The 25,250-nt window shown below is 39.3% G+C and overlaps 1 protein-coding gene across 4 annotated transcripts in view; it reads right to left on the bottom strand.

Moving 5' to 3' along the window:
* Positions 1–25,250, bottom strand: part of MID1 (midline 1) — a 236,795-nt gene that overhangs the window by 136,366 nt on the left and 75,179 nt on the right. Inside the window, exon 1 of one of the 4 annotated variants that reach the window (XM_064407722.1) lies at positions 2,054–2,311. The exons of 2 other annotated variants lie outside the window; for them this stretch is intronic. The gene's annotated coding sequence lies outside the window, so the exon portion shown is untranslated. Of the gene's footprint in view, positions 1–2,053; positions 2,312–25,250 lie in introns of those variants that run through there. One more of the 4 variants, XM_064407718.1, reaches the window with a different exon arrangement.

Below are 25,250 nucleotides of genomic sequence, written 5' to 3'. Positions count from 1 at the left end.
GGAAGGAGTTAACCCACTCCATCCCAGCTGGCGTAAGGATGAGGGAAAAAAATCACCAAGGAAGGGCAAAGAAAGCAAGAGGACAGGTAGGGAGAGATGATTGTAAGGTGGAAGACAAGGTAAAAAAGAGCTCTGTTGCTTTGACTAGGAGGGCCATGGAAAAGTCACCCTCCCTCTGCATATATAACTTTCCCTTAACAATTTCCAACTAACAGCAGGAATGAGGGCTCCAGCTTCACATGACTTGCCTGCTTCTAGGTGTCTGCTGTAATGGATTTCCTAAACGTTTTATACGGTTACTTCATAGCCCATCACAGCCTTCACTTCCCATAAAACAGCAGTTCTGCTGACAGGGGCTGATGCACACAGTAGCTCAGCACCACCCTGACATCCAGCTCCCTGGACTGTGTCCCTCGAGCCCTAGCACTGCCCACAGAATTTCCCGGCCAAACTGAAAATAGTTGTGCACAGAAGTGCTCCCAATGTTCCCTTGGCAGGGAGAGAAGCGGCGCTCGGGGCAGGTGTTTAAACAAACTCCCCCGAGCAGCGCCCGGCAAGAACGAGCCCGCCTGTGCCTGCACCTCCCTTGGGGATGGAATGTCTCCCCCATCCCTCCTCCTCTTCTGGAGGGTACGTGTGTGCCTTAGCATTCCCCCTCCGCCCCCATTCTCTGTTAGACTTATTTGCCTTGCTTTTTTAACCCACCACTTATGAATCTTCATGATCCCTGAAGCCTATTCTTTAGGTAGAAATATTTCAGGAAAGTGCACGTTTCACAGAGCGTTTTACACTTCTTTATTGCCGTCCTGTAACATTGCTGCTCCTTTTGCGCTCCTCCTTGGTAACCCCCTGTGCCAAAGTACCCTCTTGTGGTGATAATGATTTTTGATGACTACGTGCATCCAGCTGACCAGCTTGGATATATAAAATGCCCTTCATTGTGCTTTGCAAGGACAAGAATGTCTCTCTCTTTAAAGAGTTACAAAACGTGGTGATTTTGCTAGTGGGAGCAAGAAATACTTTTCTTCTTCTACCACCTGCGTTTTTCTTCACCCTTCCTCACCTCCTGTAACTTAGAGAAAACTGGCAAGGAAGCTGGGATTTCCCACCATGGTTTCAGAAAGCGAGTGTAAAACAAATGTTCCATTTGCACTACAGGTGCAAAATCCTCACACATGCATTTCCTGGACATGTACTATAAAAGTCCCCCTGAGAACTGAATGAATGACACCCACACAGAAAACCTAGATAACTTCTGATTACCTCTTATTTACTTACTGCCTACCCAAAAAATAATATATTTTGAGCAAGTTTAGGAAGTGGACTGGCTTTTTAAACTGGGACAGATCTTTGAGTCAGTCTTAAGATACAGCCAGTTGTTTTTCGTCCCACAAGGCACTTGTAAGTGTACATTGTTGCTGGAAAACTATGAAAAACAAGAATCAAAAACACTTTGTGCTTTATAACTGTGAGAATGAAAATAAAAGCTCCTTTTGTCTCCTCAGGTGAATAGAAGTCTTTAAAAAACCCCTAATTTGAATAATCTTAGAAAAAAAAAATCCCTAGAAAACCCATCTCAAAGTACTTTTGTGAAGCTGGAAGACAGCTTGAAACTACTACGTTTTAAAACAATCAGAAGATTAAAGCACTGGCAGGCAAGGAACTCATGCAGAGCTGTTTAATAAATTATCCTTGGGCTGAATTATTGGCATATTTAGGCTTTTAACACAGCAAGTTCTTTCCTTTCGCATGTCACAAACAGGGCTCCGAGACAGCCTACACAATGCACTTAAGCCATGGCAAACTGGAATTGATTTACATAGCTCGCAAACCGCTTCCATGCTCCCGACGAACCCAAAACGCACCATGACTTGCATGGCATCCCTATCCCTGCCTACCGGGAGAACTGGGGAGGCGGGGAGGGGGGGAAGGAATTTTTTTTTTCTTTTCCCACCTGGAAACTTACAATTATAAGAAGAAAATAAAGAGGGGGGGAAAGGCGGCAGGGGCTGGGAGCGGTAGCAGCCGGAGCCGGCGGGCAGTGGCTCCTTACCTGCCTCATGGTGAGATTCCCATCATCCATCCAGCCGGCCAGGGGCTGCTCACTCCGCGCTGCTGTCGGCAGGGCACAAATCCATCAACTTTCCCACCGTAAGCAAGTTTCCCTCCCTCCTCTTTCCTGTCTATTATTCCCCCCCCCGCTTTTTATTCCTGGCTAGGGGGGAGCCCTAAGACAATGTCAAGTTTCCCAACCTTCTTTGCCCAGCCTATGAAAAGTCGGCGGCGGGGAGGCAACTGTGCGCCTGGCTCTGATTTCAAACGCAGCCCAGGGATGGAGCAGTTGGCTGTGGAATAGCCTCGCCAATCAGGGGGAAGGGGAGGGCGGCAGAGAGCATAAAGGCTGTGCCTACACGCGGATTAGGAAAGCTTTCAAGGATTTAAAAGACTGAAAGCAGCTGGAAACAGTGTCTAGGGCTACAAAGAGGGAAGTCAATTTGCGGTGTAAGAGATTATTCACATTCTCATGTAACTGCTCCGGGCCTGCTCGAAGTTTAGCAGACTGCCAGGATTTCGGCAAGGATATGTAAATGCCCGCTTGAAATTACTGCAGCATCAGAGGATGCAGGAACGCTCGACAGCCGCCCGGTAAAGTGGCAATATCCCGTCTCCAGAAGCACCGATTTCCTCATGTCAGATTAAAAGGAAAATTACATAATGACGAAAGCAGGAAGTAAAATTCCGTTTGCCATTTACATTAAGGGCAAGTGTCTGTCTGTTGGAAGGAACAAAAATATACGTGTGGGTCCGTAGGCTATAAAAATGCTTTGTTGCAAAGTTTTATTTGTTTAATCCCGTTTAATCAACTCTAGCTTCAGTTCATTGCCAGCTTTCCCTTCCTTAGGGAGGATGGTCTCCTCATTCCTGAAGCTGAGTTTTTTTATGCAAGATAACACTGGACTCAAAATGCAACTTCAAAGAGGAAAAAAAAAGTGTTTTGTTTAGTTTTTAATGAGATCAGCTGCTATCTGCTGCCCCTCGGTGGCTTTCATTAAAATAAACAAAGAAAAGACAAAATCGGAAATCTCAAATCTGAAGTGCCATTGCGGTTTGAGTTACATCTTTCATAGAATTATAGAATTGTTTGGGTTGGAAGGGACCTTGAAGAAAATTTGTTCCAAATTTCTTGAGTTGAAAAAACCCAACCAACCAACAAAAACAACAACAACAACAACAAACCAACGACAAACAAACAAACAAACAAAAAACCACAAAAAAAACCCCCAAAAGACCAAAAAAAACCCCCCACAAAACTAAGCAAACAAACAAACACCAGAGAAGTGCAAGCCTGCAAATTGATACCAGCCAATCTTCTCCAAAGTGGAGAAGGGTTCTAACTTAATATCAGCTCAGAAGCTTGTTAATCATTCTGTTCTGCTCTTAATGGAAATCTGTCTTTTGATCTGAGGGAACAATCAGGCAAATCTGATGCCTGAAGTAAAGTCCCAATATCACGAATTTGCTTCTGCAATGGCTTTATCTACCAATGAAAAAATTAGTCACTATCCATAAAAACCCTTAGCAGTTCAAGTAATCTTATTGAGTTACAGAAAAAAAAAAAAGTTAAAGGACATGTTTCCAGGATTTTAATTAAAAGCTTCCAAAAATAGATTTCCTTTTAACTTATGATAAGCTCCAGCAGTGGGTATGTCACAGGGAAAGAAAGAAAAGATCTGAAATACGTATTTATTTGTTTTTCCATTTAAAGACAATAATGATTTTTCCACAACTGCAACAAAGAAAGGAGCTTGCATAATACTGTCACTGTCTAGATCAGAAGCATGTCATGGATGGAGAGAAAACTTGACTGAAACCACCACTGGAATTTATCCAGTTCCAGCTTTAGTCTTGCCAGGTCTGTGTCCTCAGCAGGAAGGATCCAGTGATATACTTTAATGTACAACACCAACCAGCTCCAGGGATCAATATAACAGCTGCACGAGGGTAAGACCAACCATTCTTTCTAGCCAACATGGAGACAAGTGAGTGATGCCTCAGTGATGGTCTAATACTGCCCACTTGCACAACAGCTTGAAGCAGCTGCAATGCAGAGAGTGAGGTGCATTAAGAGCACATAACAGGAATGCTTGTCCTTGTTCCCCAAGCATAGCTCAGGGAACATGTGTCACTTGAAATGAGTATGTGAAATGAGAAGACCTTTTACTGCTTTAAATCTGGGAGAATCTTCTCCAGGATGCATTCAAAGGAAATATAAATGTACTTTTTCAAAGTAATTAGAACATTAGGGGTAAACTACACTGGTGAAGAAGATGTAGTAAAAAGTTCAAAACTTACAAAATTAGTAAGGATTATAAAAGATTCACACAAAACCCCTATATTTGATTTCAGGGTTTTAAGGAGGGGATTATTAGGACAGTTCAGAGTTTCACATGGGAACAGAGCAAAAGTTTCTGTAAGAACTCAAATATTATAAAGAAAAAACAATTGCATAACTTTTCTAGAAATGCAGACACCTTTTCTCATACAACATGCACAGCTTACAGAACTGGATGGGTACTGCATTTTACTGAAAACCCAGCAGAATGTGGCATAAAAATGAGTTGATTGTGTAGGATGAAAACTGATTTCTAGTATTTGCAAAAAAACGAAACCATTAAGATTGATAACCTATGTTGAGGGTGGGGTGTGGACTATTTTTTTTTAAATCCAGAGTCACAGAGCTCCTATTCTATTTATGCCATTCAGTTTCCACCTTTGAAGAATGTACTTTGTGATTAACCCACACTCAGTTGCTGGAGTTTTTGGTGTAATACAGTTTTTGTAGTCAGACCAAGATAAGTCTGCACCAGCTGCAGGGGGTGCAGTGGTATTATCACACACAGTGGACTCAGAAAACTAGGTCCTATACTTCACTTCCTAGAGGATTCTGAGTGGCACAAGAGGAAAAGAGAGGATCTATATCTCAAGTGGTTTGAGGGTAGTCAGCATCTAAAGACACAGATGAACAGCTAGATGTGGGGAAAAGGAATTGCTGTCTGGGATGCAAGAAGACAGGTGCTGGTTTTTACACCTTCCTCTGAAGATCAGATTTCCTATCTATATATAACCCAAGTGTATGTCTGTGCATGAGAAAGTCCTGTGGTGTTTGGAGAAGTGAAAGGAGATTCTGTCCCTGACAGAGGAAACCTTTGCAGTCTGTTCAGTGGAACCAGTGGAGGTAAGAGCAGCCAGAGGAGCTGATGCCAGCATTAAGTTCAGACATCACTGGGAGCAAAGACCGGTATAAGCCAGACCAAAGGCATGGTAGGGACTGCAATACTTTTAAAGTATTCATGTTGAATTAATCCAAGTTAAAATGGCTACAAGCACACCAAACCACTGACAGTTTTATGTTACGTGAACACTGGTTATCAGCAGTAATGGTCACATATCCCTTTTATCAAACCCCTTGGAGTTATGAGTGACACCAGCAGACACACAAATGCCAAAGTAGCTCTGACCTTGCTGCTCACTGTGAATGCCTGCCACTGTCCTTATCACACACCAAACACCTCCCAGACACAAAGGGCAGACACACAAGCCCTCCATCCAGCCTCTTGTCTCAAGCATTATGTTTCCCCTTTCACTAAAGTAAAATCAAGGCAGCATAACCTCGGCTGGGCTTCCTGTATTGGCAGCATTGATCAGGAGGATCTTCAGCGTGGTCTGTGCTGTTCTGCTCTTGACTTGGTAAAAGTAGTCAGCAGGCACTTGTGAGAACTCAGGCTGTTGGGTTCTAACTAAAAATCCTTGCTCCTGTTGCTACTTAAGACAAAGATATAATGTTAGTACGTGTCGTGAGCCAGTCTATGTAGTCAAAAAGTTTTGAGAGTTCCTGTAAATGTGCAGAAAACTCACCACTGTGTAATACCAGTTACAAATTTTACATTATGTAAAAATATCACACATTTTTTACAGAGACATAGTAAATTAGGTGTTGAGTGCTCTTTGTCATCACATCAACTATTTCTCAAAATGGTAATTTAAGTGGGAAGAGGCTTAGTTCAGTGCTTATCAATGCAGTGTGCAGTTTTGAAGGTTTTAAGTTGTGACAAGGCAAAGACAAAAGTCTTGATACTAAAAATTTATCACTGTTTCAGATTCTGAAACTTTTGCTCACTGATTTTTAACTAAACCTTCCTTATCTACTTTCATGATTTCTAATAAATTACCAAACACAGGAGTTATTTTGAACTGGGATCAAATGCAAAAGCACCTAATGTGGGATCACTCAGTTTCTGGAGTATGTATATATATGTATATATATTTTTTTTTTTTTTTTTTTTTTTTTTTTTTTTTTTTTTTTTTTTTTTTGTGTAATACAGTTTACGTAGTCCAGACCAAGATAAGTCTGCATCAGCTGCAGGGGGAGCACAGAAGAACAGGAAGTGGCAAAAATTACTTTCTCTCATTAGCTGAATTCCAGCTGCCATGGAAATCCTCCTGGGCCCGGAGAATTTAATATACGCTGAAGACAGAGAACCACTAAATTTCTTTACTGATCTGTGCCAAACAAAGACAGACCAGACCTCAGGATCTGATTACATGGTAGGAGTGAAAGAGTTGCAGCAGAGAAAACAGAGAAAAATATGATCCAGCATATAGGTTAGAAAGGAACAACCCTAGTTAGAAAATTAGCATCTTAGGTATGAAGTCAATCACAAATATATTGCCTTTAATCTGCAATATAGACAACTAATAAAAACATGTTTTTCAAAATAAGACAAGCAGCTAGACTGCTGCACTTTGAGAGAAAAATGTAATATTCACACCGAAACTATTGGCATTGAAATTAATTTCTAATTGTTTTTATAGTCCCTCCCTTGGCAGTTTTAAATTGGCACCTGCAGAAAGAGCAGGATGTCCAGAATACAAAATACTTCTTAATAACCCCATATAACACTAGAATACTTAACTGAAGGCAACACTGGCATTTAAAAATGACCTCTAGAAGAACTGGCACAAAATGTGAGGTTGTAAGATGAAGACAAATTTATGAGAAGGCTGTATTAAAAAAAACAAAAAGGGAAAATTCTGAAATACCCTGAATATCAAAAGATGTTCTCACGATGTGAATGTTATCATGCAATGATTTCAAATGATAGAGTTAACATTTGTGAATGTAAGACTGTACATTCTTGGATCTCACCAAGCAGTACTTAGCTGCTTTTATAAACATTGCTGCAGTGAATGCAATGAAGACAAACTGACTGTGCTGGCAGAATGTCCGAATCATGGCATCTAAATGCAAACACATTTTCTGACAGAATTTTAAAAAAGGACCAGCAGTGTCAGACATCCTTACATGTGCACATACACACTGAAAGCCACAGTGCACAAAGGTGTCCTTAAGGTGGATTCTTGGGGAATTCACTGCCTTTCAAGACTCAGCCTTTTGGAAGGGTATCAGTAAAACAGGCAGCTGTGAGGAAGATCAGGGCATCCTTCAGTCCTCTTGGTGGAGCAACCCTTAGAAGACCATTCACCTTTACAAAATCACTCAAGGTGCTCTGATCTCACTTGGGACTGCACCAGCTGCAGGCAAGAGAGAAGGGGAGATATCTTCAGGACAGCTTTTTTCTTCATAACTTATGCAACCTATGTAATCCTCAGCTGAAACAGACAAAAAGGTGGTTAAACAATTATCCATCTGCACTTGCCTTAGGACTACACTGACTAGACTTTTTGATTAAGGCTTTTTAATCAAAAGAATAATATCTGCTGGATTTCATTTTACTACATCTGCTATGAGGCAGATACTTGATCTGCTAGGCTGAACAAGTTGGTGCACAGTCATGTGTAATAAATTAGTGATCAGAAGACTCTGACAGTCTATTCTAAAATTCTATGGAAGTATAGTAAGCTAAGAAGACTAACAAAGAAGGATGCTATAAGGGTTCAGAATTTCCAAAACATCTGTTCACTAGTATATATAAATGCTGAATTAAATGGAAATCATAATTAATTTACCACTATTTCTCCATTTGATTTCCTAGGTTTTTACAATTAGTTGCTACTTCAGTGATAATTATACTTCATTACTCTTAGAAGTAGTAGATAAAAGTTAAATTATTACATTTTAAAAAATATTCTAGTTCTTAGAAGCCTCCATGAAAAAAAGAATTTTAAAGTAAGAAGTCAGGAATTGCCTTATGTATCTGTAATCTCTATTAGCATAGAAAAAAAGAGAGTAACTTTATTCCATTAAGCATTTTGTACCAACTGCTTATTTAGTGACTATTGCAAGAGTCAGTCATGAAGTGATTCAAGATAAGGAAATAAAGATTCGGGCAAACAGCAGAAGTTATAACAAAGTTATGTCCCTTCATCAGTCAAACATCGAACAGTATCTGTCAAAATCACTATTTTTTTCCTATTCCAGGAGACATATCCAAACATATGATCACACAGGGTCACGGGAGAGTCATCTGGCCACAGTGTCACTAAAATAAGTTAAAGCCTAAACTGATAAATTGTCACTTGAAGCAAGCAGACAACTACTCAAATCCTCATTATCTGAGTGTTAGCTGAGATCATCAAACCGTGCAAATCCTTCCTTTCCAAATAAAAGCCCCTAAACCACAGGTTTAGCAAAAAAAAAAAAGAAGCATGTAACACTCACAATTAAGCCGCCCTGCTCTAAAACAGTTTTCCTTCAACCTGCATACAACAGGTTAGACACATCATATGCCATGCATGAGCGTGTCACAAGTGAGAACCTCTAAGCACTGTCGAGACTATGCCATGTCCAGGAAGAGTTATAGAGAGATTGACTATGTGTTGCAAAACTTTACAAAACAGAAGAAATGCTGGTGTTTTAACACCTTGTCAAAATCTCAGCTGGGACAAGGCATGAACAGGAAAAACTGGGATATTTCTGCATAATTTTTAATTCCTTATATTTCTTGTTCTCACAAAACTTTTGCTATTTCAAGTTTCTGTTGTATTTCCCTGGAGTGACACTACACGGTTTTGGTCATACAGAGGTAAAAAGATATTAGCTCAGGTATCTCTTTAAAAATCCCAAAATTTTAAAAATTTTGTCACTGAAGGGACAACTAACCAATATTTTACTGACTTCAAATCAGTATTTCAGCTAAAATCAATGGAGCCAAAATTGTCTAAAACTCAAGTCAGATTAAAGTATTGTTATTTCATTTTTCTAGTCATGAAAGTTTGCCAGCAGTCTGCACTATTTTTTCTCATGAAAATTAATTTAATAAGATTACTTTTTGCAGTTAAAATTCCTGAGAATATTTTGTAGAGAATTCTCATTTTTTCTCTTTATCCCAGTGTCCTGGCTACCCATGCCAGCCCCCTGCCCCATGGAAAAAGGGCTTCTGTGAAACAGGCAGCCTCTTGGAATGGGGGGTACTAAAGGTACCTGTCAGCTGTGCAGCAAGGGGGTCACATGGAAAACTTGTGATGTGATTCAGAATCATATTTTAAACAGTGGAAATACAAACTGCAGCCTGAAAGTTACTTGTGCTCAGGGTGCAAGGTGTTTCATCTCCTTCACTGGAATTCTCAGACCAAGTATTCAAGCTGTCTTTATACTGCTGAGGGTAATAAAGGAAAGAATAAATCTATAAAGGCTAAAACATCTTTGAACATTGCTGTAATCAGGGCAGCACAGTCTCTGCTATAAGCAGGAATGAAAGACACAAAAAGACTAATCTTTGTAGATGTAACTGCAAGTTTTTGGACTAAATCAAAATATTTAGAATGCAAAAGTGTGTATTAACCAGATGACACAACAATCAGACTACTGAAATTATTTCTAGAAAAGTGTGTGTGTCTGTGTGTGTGTGTGCATGTAGACATCCCTGAATGTGTAGAGAAATATGTTCAAATTTTCCAAGAAAAATCCAAGGTATGTGCTTGGACTTTCTCAGTGAAAAAGAACTGAGTCTTAAGGTGCTCTTCTCTGCAACTGAACAAAATATTTCCCTACTCAGAATACCAGTGGATTGCAGTGTTGGTGGTGAGATGAGGTTGTAGGGGGTGGGCTGGGGAATGACAGCAAAAACCTTAACCCAAATCCCAAATCCTTAAAATCTGGCCAGGAAAACCGCTTTATACAACTGAGAATTTGCTAACATAAGTGACTCATGATTCGACTCACAAGCTTCTGAAGTTCACTGGGGTTACCATCAAGGTCAGATTACCTATGAAATATCAGATTACTACACCTTCCCGTTGCTTCAGAGAAACCCTTGGTACTGACCATGTAATATATTTATGTGGGACGGTTAACACCAAAACCATCACATTCCTCTAATTTCAAATGAGAAAAACAGGCAAAGAATGTAGAAGAAAATCAAAAGAGCCTTCTCATGAGAGGATTTTAAATTAAGCAATTCAAGGATGTGGGCAGATATCACGAAGCATTAGTCACAGAAGTTAAGTTGGAGACAGTTTCAGAAAGTCTTTGCTTATCACATTAATGTTTTTTTCTCACCAGGAGCATTGCTTAAAACTACCTAAGGAGGGTTTCAGACTGGTGTGTTTATAAATAGGCTCACTAGAGCTGCCCTGGGAGGACTGGTCTGGTTGGGTCTCACGCTTCTATCCGTGTTGAGTAGTCCTTTTTTAACTTTTAAACCATATTCAGATGGCACTTTTACGAGTCCCTGTACCTAATTCCTTTTACTTACAGGAATATATATAGTGTAGATTTACCAGTCTCCAAAATAATTTTTACTTTCTTCAGCTCACATTTCCAGAGGTGTCACCTATTCAGTCCTCCCTTTTTGTTAAACAGCACTGGCAATAAAAAGCAATGACTGCAAAGATAATGTGTTTCTCCAGGTTCCAAGAAAACCACTTTTATAATCTGAACCTTTGATTCTCATTTTATAAGCTGCCCTTATAAAAAAAGACTAAAATAAAAAAAGCAGACTGGTCCATGAAAACTATGTGTTCATAGTTGGTGATAAACATTTTCGTAAAGATACTCAAAAAATCTGAAATAACCCAGAAAATCTGACTCAGGTAAGACTGATGGAAAATGAAGCCCAGCAAAGAAATAAAATGCTTGCTATTAGGCATTAATTTTTACATCTCTTATTTTCACAGGTTATTATTAGTTTGCATTTATCACTTCAATGCTGAAATTGGCAGATACTGTCCAGAGTCTTACATCATAAATACACATGCTTATTTGCAGGGAGACTCAACCATTATGACCCTTGCCAGCAACACTTTCTCCAACATTGTTATTTCACACCAACAGTAGGGCAAAAAAAAAGCACAGAAGTAGCTGCTACTTTACATCAGCCCAATGATGAAGGTTAATGCATGCCTTCTAAACTATTTCATGCAGATTTTGATCCCTAGGGCCACACTGTCACATATGCTCATATTCTCTCTCCTTCTTGTTCAGATATCTCTCTTAGCTGTAATTTTGCTGTAATCCACTATGAAACTGCAATGATATGCAAAGGTCCTAACACACATTTCATAAAGCCTTTTCCACATCTCTTGGGCACAAAGAAGGTCCTTTATGTCAATGAGAATGCACAGTGATGTCCTGAATACCCTGTCATCTCAGCAATCCAAGCTTTTGGTGCTCTCAGTTTCCCATCAACCTCCTGAAATTAACAACTAATAACTTGATACTATATGATCCTGCAGAGCAAAATGAGACAGGAAGACCCCTCAGTATGTACAGAGAGGTTAAGCTGAGTTGTGCAGTCATGTTGCTCAATTATCAAATCACTTGGCAACAACTGATTTTGCTTTCCTCCTTCTGCATGTCTGTTCAGAGTGGAAGCACATGTAGACAGTGTATTGCACTTCACATTGAAGTGAGAGAGAAAAAAAGAATCATACTAAGGATTCAAAAATGAAAGACTCATTTGATTCAAACTCAAAATAATTCACACACAATTTCCATACTTCTTTTATCACAGGAACTCGTAATTCATTGGGACTACCCACTTCTCTAAGTATTTGTGTGGAAAAACATAGTACACCACAAAAAAGGACAAAGTACAAAGTCCTGTGGGAAAAGGTGATGAAATTTAAGCAGGGGAGCTCTGCAGGCCTTCCCAACATCCTGAGCCCTAAAGGCTGTGGGACACAGAAATAACGCCACAGAAAATTTCACCTGCCATATCCTCATATTAGACCTTAGAAGTGTAAAGCTCTGGCCACTTACAGCTTCGAAGCTGAAAAAGAAGGGAGACCATCTGAAATGCAACATCTAAAAAAAGAGAAGCTGTCTCTACAGTCAGAAACTGAAGCTTTACGAAATTTGAAATCCTGCAAATAAAGCAAATGGCACAATTTACTTTCTTTTTAGATTGCTAACTGCTGCAAAGAGGGTATCTGTACTTACCTTATTTTGGGTGTCTTCCTGTGAGTTCTCATGTTCAAGCCTTTTGGGAAACTTTTCCCTTCATGTAGGCTTTGTTTGGCCACCACAAACCCCTAAAACCTTCAGCACACTTAACCGAGGGTGGTTATTACAGGCATGCTGTAAGTGAGCAGTGATGTGTGTCGACCACTCTGCTCCCTCCAGTGACTTCTTGAACCCATTAATCTTTTGCTTTTGCTAAATCAAACTGATATATAAAAATAAAGTAGAAGGGCAAGGAGAGATCAGACAGTAGACAGGTGATCTTGAGTCTCAAGCATTTTTTGCATTTGTTTTTCAGTGTGGCCATTTTCAAGAACTAATACTATCAGTGTTTTACAAATATTAGTGGGGCATTTGATGCGCATTTCGTGGAGATGTTGCAGCATCTCAAACAGGTGATAAGGGGTTGCTATGGTTACGATATTTTCTTAAGCTGAATACTTAAGAGGTTCACAAAATACATATTCTTACTTGTTATATAAAATATTAGTTGCCCAACAGGCATTTGCTTATGCACCCCTTTCATTTTTTCATGGACTTTCCACTCCTTTATCTATCAAATATAGTGGATTTTGATACTGTTTAGAGAAAGGAGAAGTCACTAACCATTTTCCTTCTTCAGAAAAGGGGACAAGCTAGGTATCTCATTATCTAGCCTGTTTATAAATAAGTCCAAAAATAACTGCTCCACTGTACTAGAATTGTGAGAACTTTTATTTCAGAGGATTTAATGAGTCATGGAAACATGTTTAAAAGTCTGCACTAAACAAAGAACTAAACATTAGCATGGCAATAGACCATATAGCTTTTAATGGTCTGAACTCTTTGTCTCACATTCAGACACAGACCCGGGATTGTCCCATCACCAACATTTCATCCAGTTTCTTTCAGATGGGTTCCTTTTTTGCCAGTGAATCTGAAGGTGATATTTAGGAAGCCTATTATCAGATATGCAAATTGAGGGGGGAAATGTGTCACATCAAATCACGACTGTTTAATAAGATATTACTCATGGGCAAATGCTTTCATGCACTGCCTACTTAGAAGGGCAGGTTGCATGGAGTTACTGTAAAGGCACCAAATTTCAAACTTTTATACTTGTTTGTACTCTTCACGAGGCAATTAAAAGGAAGTTTGAGCACATTCACTTATTTTAATTTGATTTCCTAATTTGGTTTATTAGGATACATAGAATGTAAATAAACAAAAGGTTTCCTAATTTTTATTATCATCAAAACACTAATGTTTTGACTTTCTTTGGGTCACTGTGATCATTATGTAGCTGCTACCTTATTTTGAAAATTTCCAAGGACATCTGATACAGTCATAGGATGGAGCCCTGCTATCATGAAACTCATTCATTTTAAAATTGTCCCAATTTTTACTGAGGTAAATATGAGTAGGATTACATCCATATGCAACTGATAACCTGACTGTGGTCAGGGAAAACAAAAAGAATCTTCCAAGCTTGGCTAATAATTTAGTTGGATATATTTGAACACCTGTTACTATAATAGTGCTTGTAATCGGTTCAGTTTGGAGTAAGATTGAGCAAGAGCAAATGTGATTGCAACTCCCAGATACAGCTTTCACAGCTTGTATCCAAAGAGATTCCTGGGAAATGAATTAATATTTTGCAGTCTGAGGCAGCAAATTTTTATAGCAGGTCTGAGCAACAGAGTACGAATTCATGTAAGATAATATATTGAGCAGATCTGACTACTAAATAGACCCTTTCCTTATGTATTTTGAGGCGCAGAATGTTGCATATTTCTGGAATGAAAAATGGACATAACATGTTGTACTTGCAAGGTGTTACCATGTTAACAACTAGAGAACCTTCTGTTAAATCTATTAGTATGTGGCTTATCACTTCATAAAAGCTTGAAATCACAATACAACAACAACAAGCACATGTGGTACACATGAAGCCAGTCTGCAAATACAATAATATGCATTCAGCAAGAGGCGGTTTTGTACTGCAGTTAGCTGAGGTAAAATTGTCATGCTTGTTCTACAATCATCACTTTTGTTACCTGCAAAATAAACCCACCCATACTTACCTTGTATTTGGGCTCCTTTCTGAAGTGCAAGAAAGGTTTTTGTTGCCTCCTTGTTCTTCAGCACACACCAAACCTGACTTGGGAAGTCTAGAGGTGATGGTGAAGTCATCTGCCAGAAGGCTTAGCAATTTTAAGGAAATCTGTTCCCAAAGCTGCAGCTGACCCTCTGTTTGCCAAGATAGACATCATTTATCATAATGATTCTGTCATTGGTGTCAGTATTTGGGTAGTTGTAGCACTTACAGGATAAGTGCAGGAATAAACATGCAAAAGTAGATGGGGTGATAAATTATGAGACTGAGAGATGGGAAGAGGAAACACTACAAGAATTTAACGTAAATCATAGAATCATTTAAGTTGGAAAATACCTTTAAGATCGAGTACAACTATTAACACAGCACAGCCAAGCCCACCACTAAGCCACGTCCCTGTGCAAGATAGGTGTCTTTGTACACTTTTAAATACCCCCAAGGACAGTGACACCACCACTTCCCTGTCCCCATGCTTGAGAACCTGCACATCTACATTAAAACGAGCTCATGAATTCCAAACTGGTGCATGCACACAGGTAGGAAGTGGGGCCGGGAGCTCCCTGCCCGGCTCCCTGCCCGCCCGGCTGGGCACAGCCCACACGGAACGGAGTGGGAACGGCTCTGCCAGGCAGATGTGGCACCACTTTCTTGTAGAAGCTGCACAAACTTTCCATTTGCAAGGGAAATCTGAACAGTTTTTGGTTACTTCTCAGCTAAGCTTCAGATCCAAACTTAGCAACCATAAAATGCATTTTTAAAAGCCATATATAGCAGGCAGTTCTTTCATCTATAACACTGTAAGATCCCCTTCTTCCTAAAATGACATGAAATACATTTCTAAACTTTTCTGATGCTAAAGCTGATTTCTCTACACAAAGAGAAGACAGCTTAGGTTCAAACCAGCAGCTGCTTTTCACCTAGCTTTAATGGCTGTGGAGGAAACACACTATTGCTGCATTCCAGGAATTGCATTTTATGCCCCAGCATCATCATATCCCTGAAGTCTCTGTAATTCCTCTGTACTTAGAGTCTTAAAAGGCCACAAGTTACATACTTGAAATTTGTGATATATTTTCTTCCCAGCATATGCCTACCCCCTTGAGACACAAGAGTTTTTGTTAAGGACCAGCTTTTTCTGCTTGCTAAAATAAAATTAAATCACTGAACTCTGACCATTAACGCAGAGAGTGTTCCACACTAGCCTATAGGAACAGAATATCCTGGCAGTCAGCATAAGGGGGGATAAAAACACCAGCAAGTAAATCTTGGGATAACTTAAACTATTCACTCCCAATACATGGATATCAATCCATCTTGCTCATTTTCATTTTCCTTGTGTCTTTCTTAATTCAACAGGTACATTTTTCTTTTCCTTCACAAGTTGTAAGCAGTAAACATAAACACTGAATTTTTGTACAAGACAAAAACCCAAGTTTCAAATGTCATGTGCAGACAGGTGAGAAATGTGTTCAATACCAGGGCAGCTATCATATAAAATGACTCTGTAGAAACAATATTATTCCACTGATTATTACATCCTCCAAGATCCATGCTAAAACCAGATCTCCTCATAAAGAAACAAACTTTTATGCCCATCTGCACTCACAGATTTCTGTTGCTCATTTCTTCCTAGATAGAGAAATAGTAAATATTATGAAATTTTGTGCATATATGCCCCTATTTCCACCTTTGTGAATAATCAGTTTCATATTATTTTTGGATGTGAACAGGTTGAGTCCTTATCCCTCTGCTTGGAAAACATGTAAACCTAAAAGTATACATCCAAGTTTGACCTCCTCTTGGAGATAGATTTATTGTTCTTACCAACCCCTTCCACCCCCAATACAAAAAACAATACAGCTTAACCTTCAGATGAAACTTCCTCTCCAAGCTCATCCATTCACAGTATTTCTTCTTAGGAATTCCTCTATCTTCAGTTAATTCTTCCTCCTACTCAAACTTCCTTTGCTTTAGGGGTAGAGAATGAAACTGCATTTGCCACAACAATTCAGCAGAACTTTAGCAGCTTTGGGCAAGCAAGTGGGAAAAGAGCATCCTGCCACTCCTGTGTGTGTCCAAGAGCAAGGGTGCTGACAAATGATTAGCTGATATCATATTCCTCTTATTTTCAGTCTTGTGAAAAAGACCTCTCAAATGACAGCAAATTTTATTCAACTGAGATTTTAATATTTCTCTGTATCTTATCAGCCCTGGCATTAATATGATGTCGTAGTGATTTAACTTAGGAGTGTGGGAATTGCTGAGGGATGTGCTTATTTTTCTAACAAAAGTTCAGGCATGTTATTATTAGCAATCTCTGGTATGTCATCAATGTCAAAGGCCAAATGCTTTCTTGAAATGTTTAGGAATCAAGTGTGTTCTGAATCAGAGGAGTCTGTTCTCACTCTGCCATTCACATGCACACACAGCAGCATGCTGCAAAAAGACTCCATTTTGCCAGAATGCTCCTGAACACTCCCAGTGCATCTGTTCTGATGGTGTTCAGGTTCTCAACAGGACAAATATTGACTTCAGAGAGCAGACTAAACCTCGCCAGCCAGTATTTCATAAACACTGGACCTGGGAGCTTAACCTATTTTAGAGTTTAACCTATTTTGGAGACCACTTTACACCACATACAGCTCCTTGCATACATAATTGTGCCTGCCAGTTTAGAACCTCAATAATGCTCAGCCAGCTGCCATAGTGCGCTACCAAGAACACAAAAATAATTCACACGGGGGGTATTGACATAAAAGTCTTCAAGCAATTGTATCATCAGGTAGATCAAGAAGAGGGTGTCCCTCACCACTCCCAAGATCTCTCTGAATGTAGCATAGATGTACCACATCACTCTGAGAGCTGGCTCTAAGGAGCTCTGTGCTTCCTCACAGACTTTTGGATTAAACTTTCCCTGTCACATTTTATGAAGAGAAAGAGGGTGACCAATGTGAAAAGGAAACCTGAGAGAAGTAGCCATTCTTTCATTAAAAACTGGCAATAATTTTTTCGACCAAAAACTTGCTTGTCTTTGTCATCAGGGTCATTTACAGAAAATAAGAATGGCAGTAGCAAGCCCAAGCTTTTTCTTTCCCAAGAAAAGGGTTAAGTAATATAATTATTTCATCAGAAGCAGTGGCCATCTGTTATGCTTTATAAAAAGACTGGCAAACAATGTTAAAAACATCCATTACATGCAATAGAGAAAAGAAAAATATGTTTATTTAGCAAATGTTAATGTTTCTGAAAGATGTTTGATTAGAGTCTGGAATTTATCATCATTTGCTAGAGCTCAGGCTAGAAGCCTAACATCATCAACACATACTGTCAACAGGCATTAGCAAACAGTTTCGTCTCCATGTGAAAAAAAAAGTGATTAACCTCTTCCAACTACATCATTAGGTGTATCATCCTCCACAAAACATAATATATGCATTTTTACATCCTCTTCCAAGAAATATCTCTCCAATCTCTTAGTAATTTTTTTTCTCTGTGTAGTCTAAAGACTTAAAAAGACAGTCTTTAGAAACAAAAAGACAGGAGGGCTTTCTAGCAAAAACAAGTCTTTAAACCTTCACAGGAAGATTTCATGCAAGAAAAAAAAGTAATGTGATTTTGAATCAGAAGAAAACTGAAACTTTTTATTAATAAAAAAAGGCAATGTCAGAAAGCATGTAGTGCAGGTGCAAAACTGAAAGTAAGCCTTTCTATGTTGATTGTTTGCTTCTCAACATATAGATAAATACTTAAAAAAACCCAAAACCACAGGATAGTGGAGCTTGCCTGCTGCTGCTGTGGCTGCCAGATATCATAAAGGATATTCTAATGGGAGAAGAGAGAATGATGCTAAATTGTTTTGGTGCTGTTTTGCTACAACCTTACTTAAAGAAAGCAATGGCTTTTGTGCTGGGAAAAGGAGAGAGACAGGGGAAGAGTAGACACACACCTTTATTAAAATGTGTATACACATATACACAAAAGCTCCATTTGAATCAAAGGGTAATGTCCACTGGCTGGTTCATGCAAAATGCAGTATTTCCTCAAAATCAGAAACTTGTGGGAGAAGCAAAGCAGAGGGATAGCAGGGGTATATATAATAGTGAAAACTTTCCCACATTCTATACTCACACAAGCAAAAAAAAACTTTTTCATTTTCATATAGTAGGCAAAAGGGTTGAAGCCAAGCACTTCCATTTGAATTAATTTGAAATAATAGGGACTTAAAAACTTTTAGGATAAAATTCTCCCAGTAGCAATCTACCTGCTCATGGGCTGGTTTATAACACCTCCAGAGTGTTACCACACCACACCTTGAGGCAAGTTTGTCCTGCACAGTCCTGACTGTGAGAGATTCTTGCTGAAGAATGATACTCATCAGGCCAGGAACTGCAGAACCCTGCACATATGTCTGAGAAGACCATGTAAGTTTTATGATCTCTCCTTTCAGAGCACATTACTGCTTTCTGATGGCTTCTGGATTTCCTGTTACTCATTGCACATTTGTGACTTATACCTACCTGTCTTGAAACACATTAAAAGGGCTGTAAGATTTTATTTCCTCCAGACAGAGCAATAATTAAACATAGCAGGCTTTAATATTTGAATCCATTTCAAGGGAATGAGGATACACTAGAGGCCATGGGGAGGGACATGTGCTTTGTGAGTGAAAAGAGCACATGGAAATGCTTTTATCCCATTAGCACAGGCACTGAGGTTGCTCCAACACAGCTGCAGCTGTTGGAGAAGAGTGTGCAGGCTGAGACGAGCTCATGGTTGGGTCCAAATGGGACAAGGGTCCTGGTCTCTTTTCAAGGAAGATCACCGAGGAAGAACAAGCTGTTCACTGCATTGTCCCTCCATCTCTGTTCCCTAATTTTCCAGGAATTTGATGCCAAGCAGCCACTCATAACCAATTTTGGCCCCATCTGTGCCCATGAGTCATTAACTTTTGCACAGTATCTCACATCTTGTTACCATTTGACATGCCACAACCATCAAATTAACTCCACATAATGCTTGAGTGAGCAGCTATAACAATATAGAAATGTGGAGCACAAACAGCAATCCCCAACACACACAGCAGAGGAGCAGTACCATCCCCTGTCACTGGGACTATATATACTCTTGGTCATGTGTCTCAGAGAACATTCAAAGACTGCCATAACTGAGATGTTACTTGGTGGGATAATGAGGCTTTGCCATTCCTTACAGTTCTGTCACAAGGCTTAGGCTATTTGATCTTTTCTGTGAAGCCTCAGCTCCAGATACCAAATCATTATGTGAGAACTGAAGATTTATTTTCTTTTTTGAAAGGGATTTAGCCTTTAGACTGCTACAGAGAGAGAGCTGACAGTCTGACCTGAATATAACCCCTACAATTTGAAAGCCAGAGGCTAGAAAAAAGGCATGCAGAATTGTCTTTAACATGTTATGATTTTTAACCTAAAATATTATGATTGTGAAAGAGGTGGAGTCTGGCAGGAGGTTAATGCTTTTTGAAAGCTAGCTCTCCTCTACAGGTAAAAAAAAGACCTAATTTTGTGCTCATGCCAGCCTAGGCAGAGAGCTCCTGGAAGTGTTAATATGTCTTGTGATAGCCAGAAGGGTGCTGCAGGCTCCCTTCCTATGCAGAGGAGGTTGTGCAAAGCATACTAACTTTCAGGTTAAGTACCTGTTGCTTTAAACAACCTGCTGGCTCCTTTGCATTCATTAGTTTTAGCTCAGGTTTTGCAATTTCTTTAAGTGGAAAGGACTACAGAAATCTTTGCTCATTTGCTATCCTGTTTCCCACACCTGTTTGCTGTTTGGAAGGGGAAAAGTCAAAAAGACACAAACCACATTGATCCTGAATGCATTCCCTTTTGGAAAAAGCAGTTAACTGAACATTCAAAGTTATCAGCATTTTAAGATTTTCATTACCTGCCCTGCTGCTTTTCCTGTAGCCCATCACTGGCAAACTTTTGTGTAACCACACATGTGTGTACATCTCTGGGTGTTACATTTTTCCTTTTTTATGCCAGGATCACACAAAGCACAGAAACCATGGCAGCCAGCTCTAGGTGCATAAGGGAAGCAGCCAGATGGTGGGGGCAGGAGAGCAACTTTGGCCTTGCTGCCTGGTTTGCCAGGAGGTGATGGGTGTCAGTGGGTGTTCCACAGGAGCAAAGAAGGGCAGCTATTCCCAGGGAAAGCTGTTCCTTCCCGGCTGGGTCCCACATCTCAGCCCTTCTTGCCACTTCACTCAACAGCTGGAGCAGACAATAAGTCCCTTTTCCCAGAGGTCTTGCCTTGACCTCCTTTCCAGCTTTTCTTTTTCTCCCAGTGCTTCCCCTTGGAGCAGCACCCTGACCCCACTCCACTTCATGAGATGGCTTTTGCCTGTGACTGCTGGTATGATCTGAAAAGTAAGGCAATTGTTCCCTTAACTCTAATTAAAACACTACCATTTAGAAACCTCCGGGCTTCTTATGATACCTCCTCATTTTATTTTCATTTCAGCTCCCACTGCAACACCAAGTGCAAAATTACAGATTAATAGGGAGTCTTGGGTGAGTTAATGAGGCAAAATGGGCCCCAGTCACTACATTGTTAGAAAACCTGGGTCCTGCAGCAACAGTATTGATGGCCTTCACCCCCACCTAAAAAACGGTAACAGGCAGAAAGAATATGTAAACAGTTATATAGATATGTATAAAAAGCAAGCAAGCATGCAAGAAAGCAGTTCTACTAATCAATGAAAGTAGGGCTGTTTTATATATATATATATATAAATATATAAGAGTTGTGAAAACAGTGTGTGCATGTCTGTATGGATGCTTGTAGGTATGTAATATTATTATTATGATAATTACTTAAGAATACCTCCCATTTTCCTGTGTACTGTAAGGCAGAGACTAAACAGCAAGAAAACCCTTGATTGCATCCAAACTATTCCACCCAGACTACAAAAGTCGCAATCTCCTGGCACTGCCCCAAATCAAATCCTATCACTGCAAATGCAGTAGCAGACAGATACACATGTTATTGCTTATTTTTATAGTGAAATACTGAGTATATAATTCCAGAAGCCTTCTATTAAATGTTTTAACAAATTAAACAATTAAGTAAACATAATCAGATAAATCTGATCTTGATGCCAGCAATATGAAGAGAGACTGGTAAACAATGAGAACTATGCAGTCACTGCAAGAAAGCTTACTCACAAATTGATTCAGAAGGGAAATTACAGGCACATGCAACTATCATGTTGCATCAGAAATAGATTATGAAAACCCACAAATTCTAAAAATTGTTCAGTTGGTGAAGTCAGGAATTTCCAGCTAAATACATTATCTCCAGACAATGATTGGCCCTTTTGCCTTAAAAATTTAACTTTATTTGGGCTCCAGAAGCTTATCAACTCTCACATCGTTTCTGCTACCCCAAATCTCAGCACAAGCTTTACTAAGGAATCTACTTGCTCAGCATCTCCCCTGTGGCTGGGTTCTTATGGCAGGTCTTCAATGCTCCATGGAGCTTGATCCATGTACCTTGTTGTTCCAGGTACCAGGGACTTGAATTATGGCAGCAGAGTGAAGGTTTACCCACGTCACAGCAAGAAGCAACATGGGAGGAGCCCAATATATTGGAAGCACTTGTAAGACAGTGCTATGCTCAAGTTAAATGTGACAATATTGGCTCTGAATTCAAGCTCCTCACAAGATTTGTCAGCTCAGGTCAGGCACACAGCCCCGAGTCCTGAGTGCACAGAGATGGAGCCAACTCAGATGTCTCTGCTCAGGCAGCACAAGTACCTAAAGAAGGTGCTGGAAACCTGCCCACCCCGCTTAGCTGCTCAGGAGAGTTTTGCCTCCAAATGACTGCACGTATCCTACTACATAGCTCTGTGTATGATGTCAGTACAACTAGACTAAAGTGTTTCACACTGTAAGGCCAAAGCTGAGAAGAAATTTTGTTTTTCAAAACTAACACCCAGGTCTTGCTGAATGCTCAGAAGACAAGGCCTAAGGGAAAAGAAGTTAACAGTGTTAAAACACTGGATCATAAACTCTCAAAATTTTGGTGTCATCTTTTATGCATGTAAGAAAGAGGGAGAAAGACAATGCAAAAGAAATATAACATCAATATTTCTGGCCGTTATTGCTTTTTTTAATTAAATCAAGCTCTGCTTGTTGGAATGCTTTTTGATCTCCTGCTAAGCACCTTATACCTTCTCAGCCTTCTTTCATGCTCCCTATACTAGCAGTATCTCATTTGTGTCCTTGTAAGATGCTTTAAGCTGTAACAAGTATGAAAGGTGCTATATAAAACACTATTCTGTTCTCTCATATTCTAGTTAACTTTCAAAACCAAAATACTGCACTTGGATGCACACATGCAGCTTTGGCTGTAGCCATTGGGAGTTTTCTGCCTATATCTGCAGGGATGATGTGGACCTTTCTGCTTTTAAACTGCTCAGATACTGGGGGTGAGGAGGATTGGGGTGGGGTCCTTTCCCTTGGAGTAATCTTAAAAAAATTCCTGCATCATACTGCATCCGTTTGAAACCCCTAAATGTTCATATCCGCAGCAGTCCTGTGGGTCACCTGCCCTGGAAAAAAAATTTCCCTGGACAAAAAGGTATTAAAATATTTTATTACAGAAATATACTTTTCAGGCCTTAAACCAGATTAAATATATGAGAATTCCTAGAAGTCTATATTGTTCCCCTCAGGGATGCCAGACTTTATTTACAAAGCTTATATATTGCTATGGCAAGGAGTTTTCATGGATGAAAACTGCTCAAGGCATTATGATGGATGGGTGGATGGCAATGAATGGGAAAGAAAGCACATAGAAGCTCCACCTGAATGGCATTAAGATTCCCCACGGGAGTCATATGAGGATGCAAGGTTTTTCTCTACTGTTTGCTCTAAAAATGACATACATGCATACATACATATATACATAAATGAAATCACTCACAGCACTCAATAATTTATTTGCTTCATCCTGGCCGTGAATGTGCTAGAATAATAAAACCACCATATGGGTGATAGTACGGTCACTACCAGTGATTCCACACTATTGTAGCTTTACAACAAGATAGCTTAATCTTTGTTTCTTCTGAAAGATCAAAAAAATGGACACATATAGCCCTGCTTTAGAATTATATTTTCTGTTGCTTGCTTTTCCCAGTATTAAAAAGAGTTGACAAATACCTTTTCTTAACAGCTACACTCTCAAGGGCAGAAGTAAATCTAGCAGAATAAGGATTCCTAATTCTAAAGATGCTAATGGCAAATACTCACATGTGTGTAAATAATTAATTGCTTTCTTGCAAACAAGTCTAGTTTTTTTATTCTTTGTTAGTGACCCCAAGGTTTGTTTTTTCTATGAGAAATAGAAATATTTAGGATTGTATCTTCCTAGTCCATGACTAATTTATAGGCTCTTGTGGCGTCAGGTGCAAAGATTCAAGATTCAATTTGTCACCCCAGGCAATTCCCACTTTAAAAGATGATGCAGGTATTCTGCAGAAATAAAGAGAGGAAAACATTAATGGTGTAAAACCAACAGTAGTATCCCCTATGGAGGTCATATCTTTCAAATTCATAGAGACACATCAAGATATTCAATGCCTTTTATACTGGTCTGGAAAGAACATAAAGCCCTCTAATGATCTCCTACAGAAAAAAAAAAAAACAGAGAGCATTAACAGCACATTTTTCATGCTGAACAGTATCAGCTACAGCTGGATGGGGTTTTTTGGCCTGAATTTTTCCCAGAATTTTGTTTGTTGTTTGATTTTGGTGGTTTTTGGTTGCTTTTTTGCTTCAGGCTTTTGGTTTTTTGTTCGGGTTTTTGGGTTTTTTTTGTTTTGTGTTTTTTTTGTTTGTTTGTTTGTTTGTTTTTTGTTTTTTTTGTGGGGATTTTTTGGGGTTTGGGTTTTTTTGTTTTGTTTTGTTTTTTTTTTAATTATTTTTTGTTTTTCTGGTTTGCTTGTTTGGTTGGTTTTTGTTTGGGTTTTGGGTTTTTTTAACTTCAGATTTTTTCAATTTGATCTAGCATTTCCAAGCCTACAGCTCTATCCAAAGATGACAACATAGAAATGGCATAACAGAAAGAGTCAGACATCTAACAAAATGAAATTATTTTCCCCCATTTTTTACTTTTTCCAGATAGATCACCAATCACATAAATATTTACTTTCTGTGTATATGCAGCTCAATGGCTGCATTGTTAATGACTACAATTGTACTCCAACAAATGTGTCCTGTTAATAAGCCCCCACCTGCTTCCCCAGTATGTCTCCCTGGGACTGATTCTGGGAAAACCTCTTCTCATGGGGGAGAGAAGAGCATATGTGAAAGATGTCCTGACCTCTGATCATGAACACTAGAGACCTACTTGGCTCAGAAATTCCGGAATCAGATCAAAACACTGAACCTCTTTGTTATCCTTTCAGTAAAATGGGAGCTCTTTGTACAGATTTCCTTATGCTGAAAAATACTCTGCAAATGCAAGTTAATTACAGTGTAACTACTTGAAAACTTCCAGGAGGATGACTGATTATGGGGATTTAACAACATGATGAATTCTGTGTATGAGACATAACATTTTTCTCTCTTTTCCTATTTGAAATTCATTGTAAGCACTTACATGGAAAAACCATACTACTGTAGAAAACATTTGTTCACTCTTGCAAATTCGGGACTTGCAAATTCAGTATCTTAAGAAAATGCTGTTCACATA

This window comes from Passer domesticus, chromosome 2, assembly GCF_036417665.1.
Source record: "Passer domesticus isolate bPasDom1 chromosome 2, bPasDom1.hap1, whole genome shotgun sequence".
Classification (NCBI taxonomy): Eukaryota; Metazoa; Chordata; class Aves; order Passeriformes; family Passeridae; genus Passer; species Passer domesticus.
The sequence above is the reverse complement of the archived record's forward strand: the minus strand, read 5'-3'. Positions and strand labels throughout refer to the sequence as shown.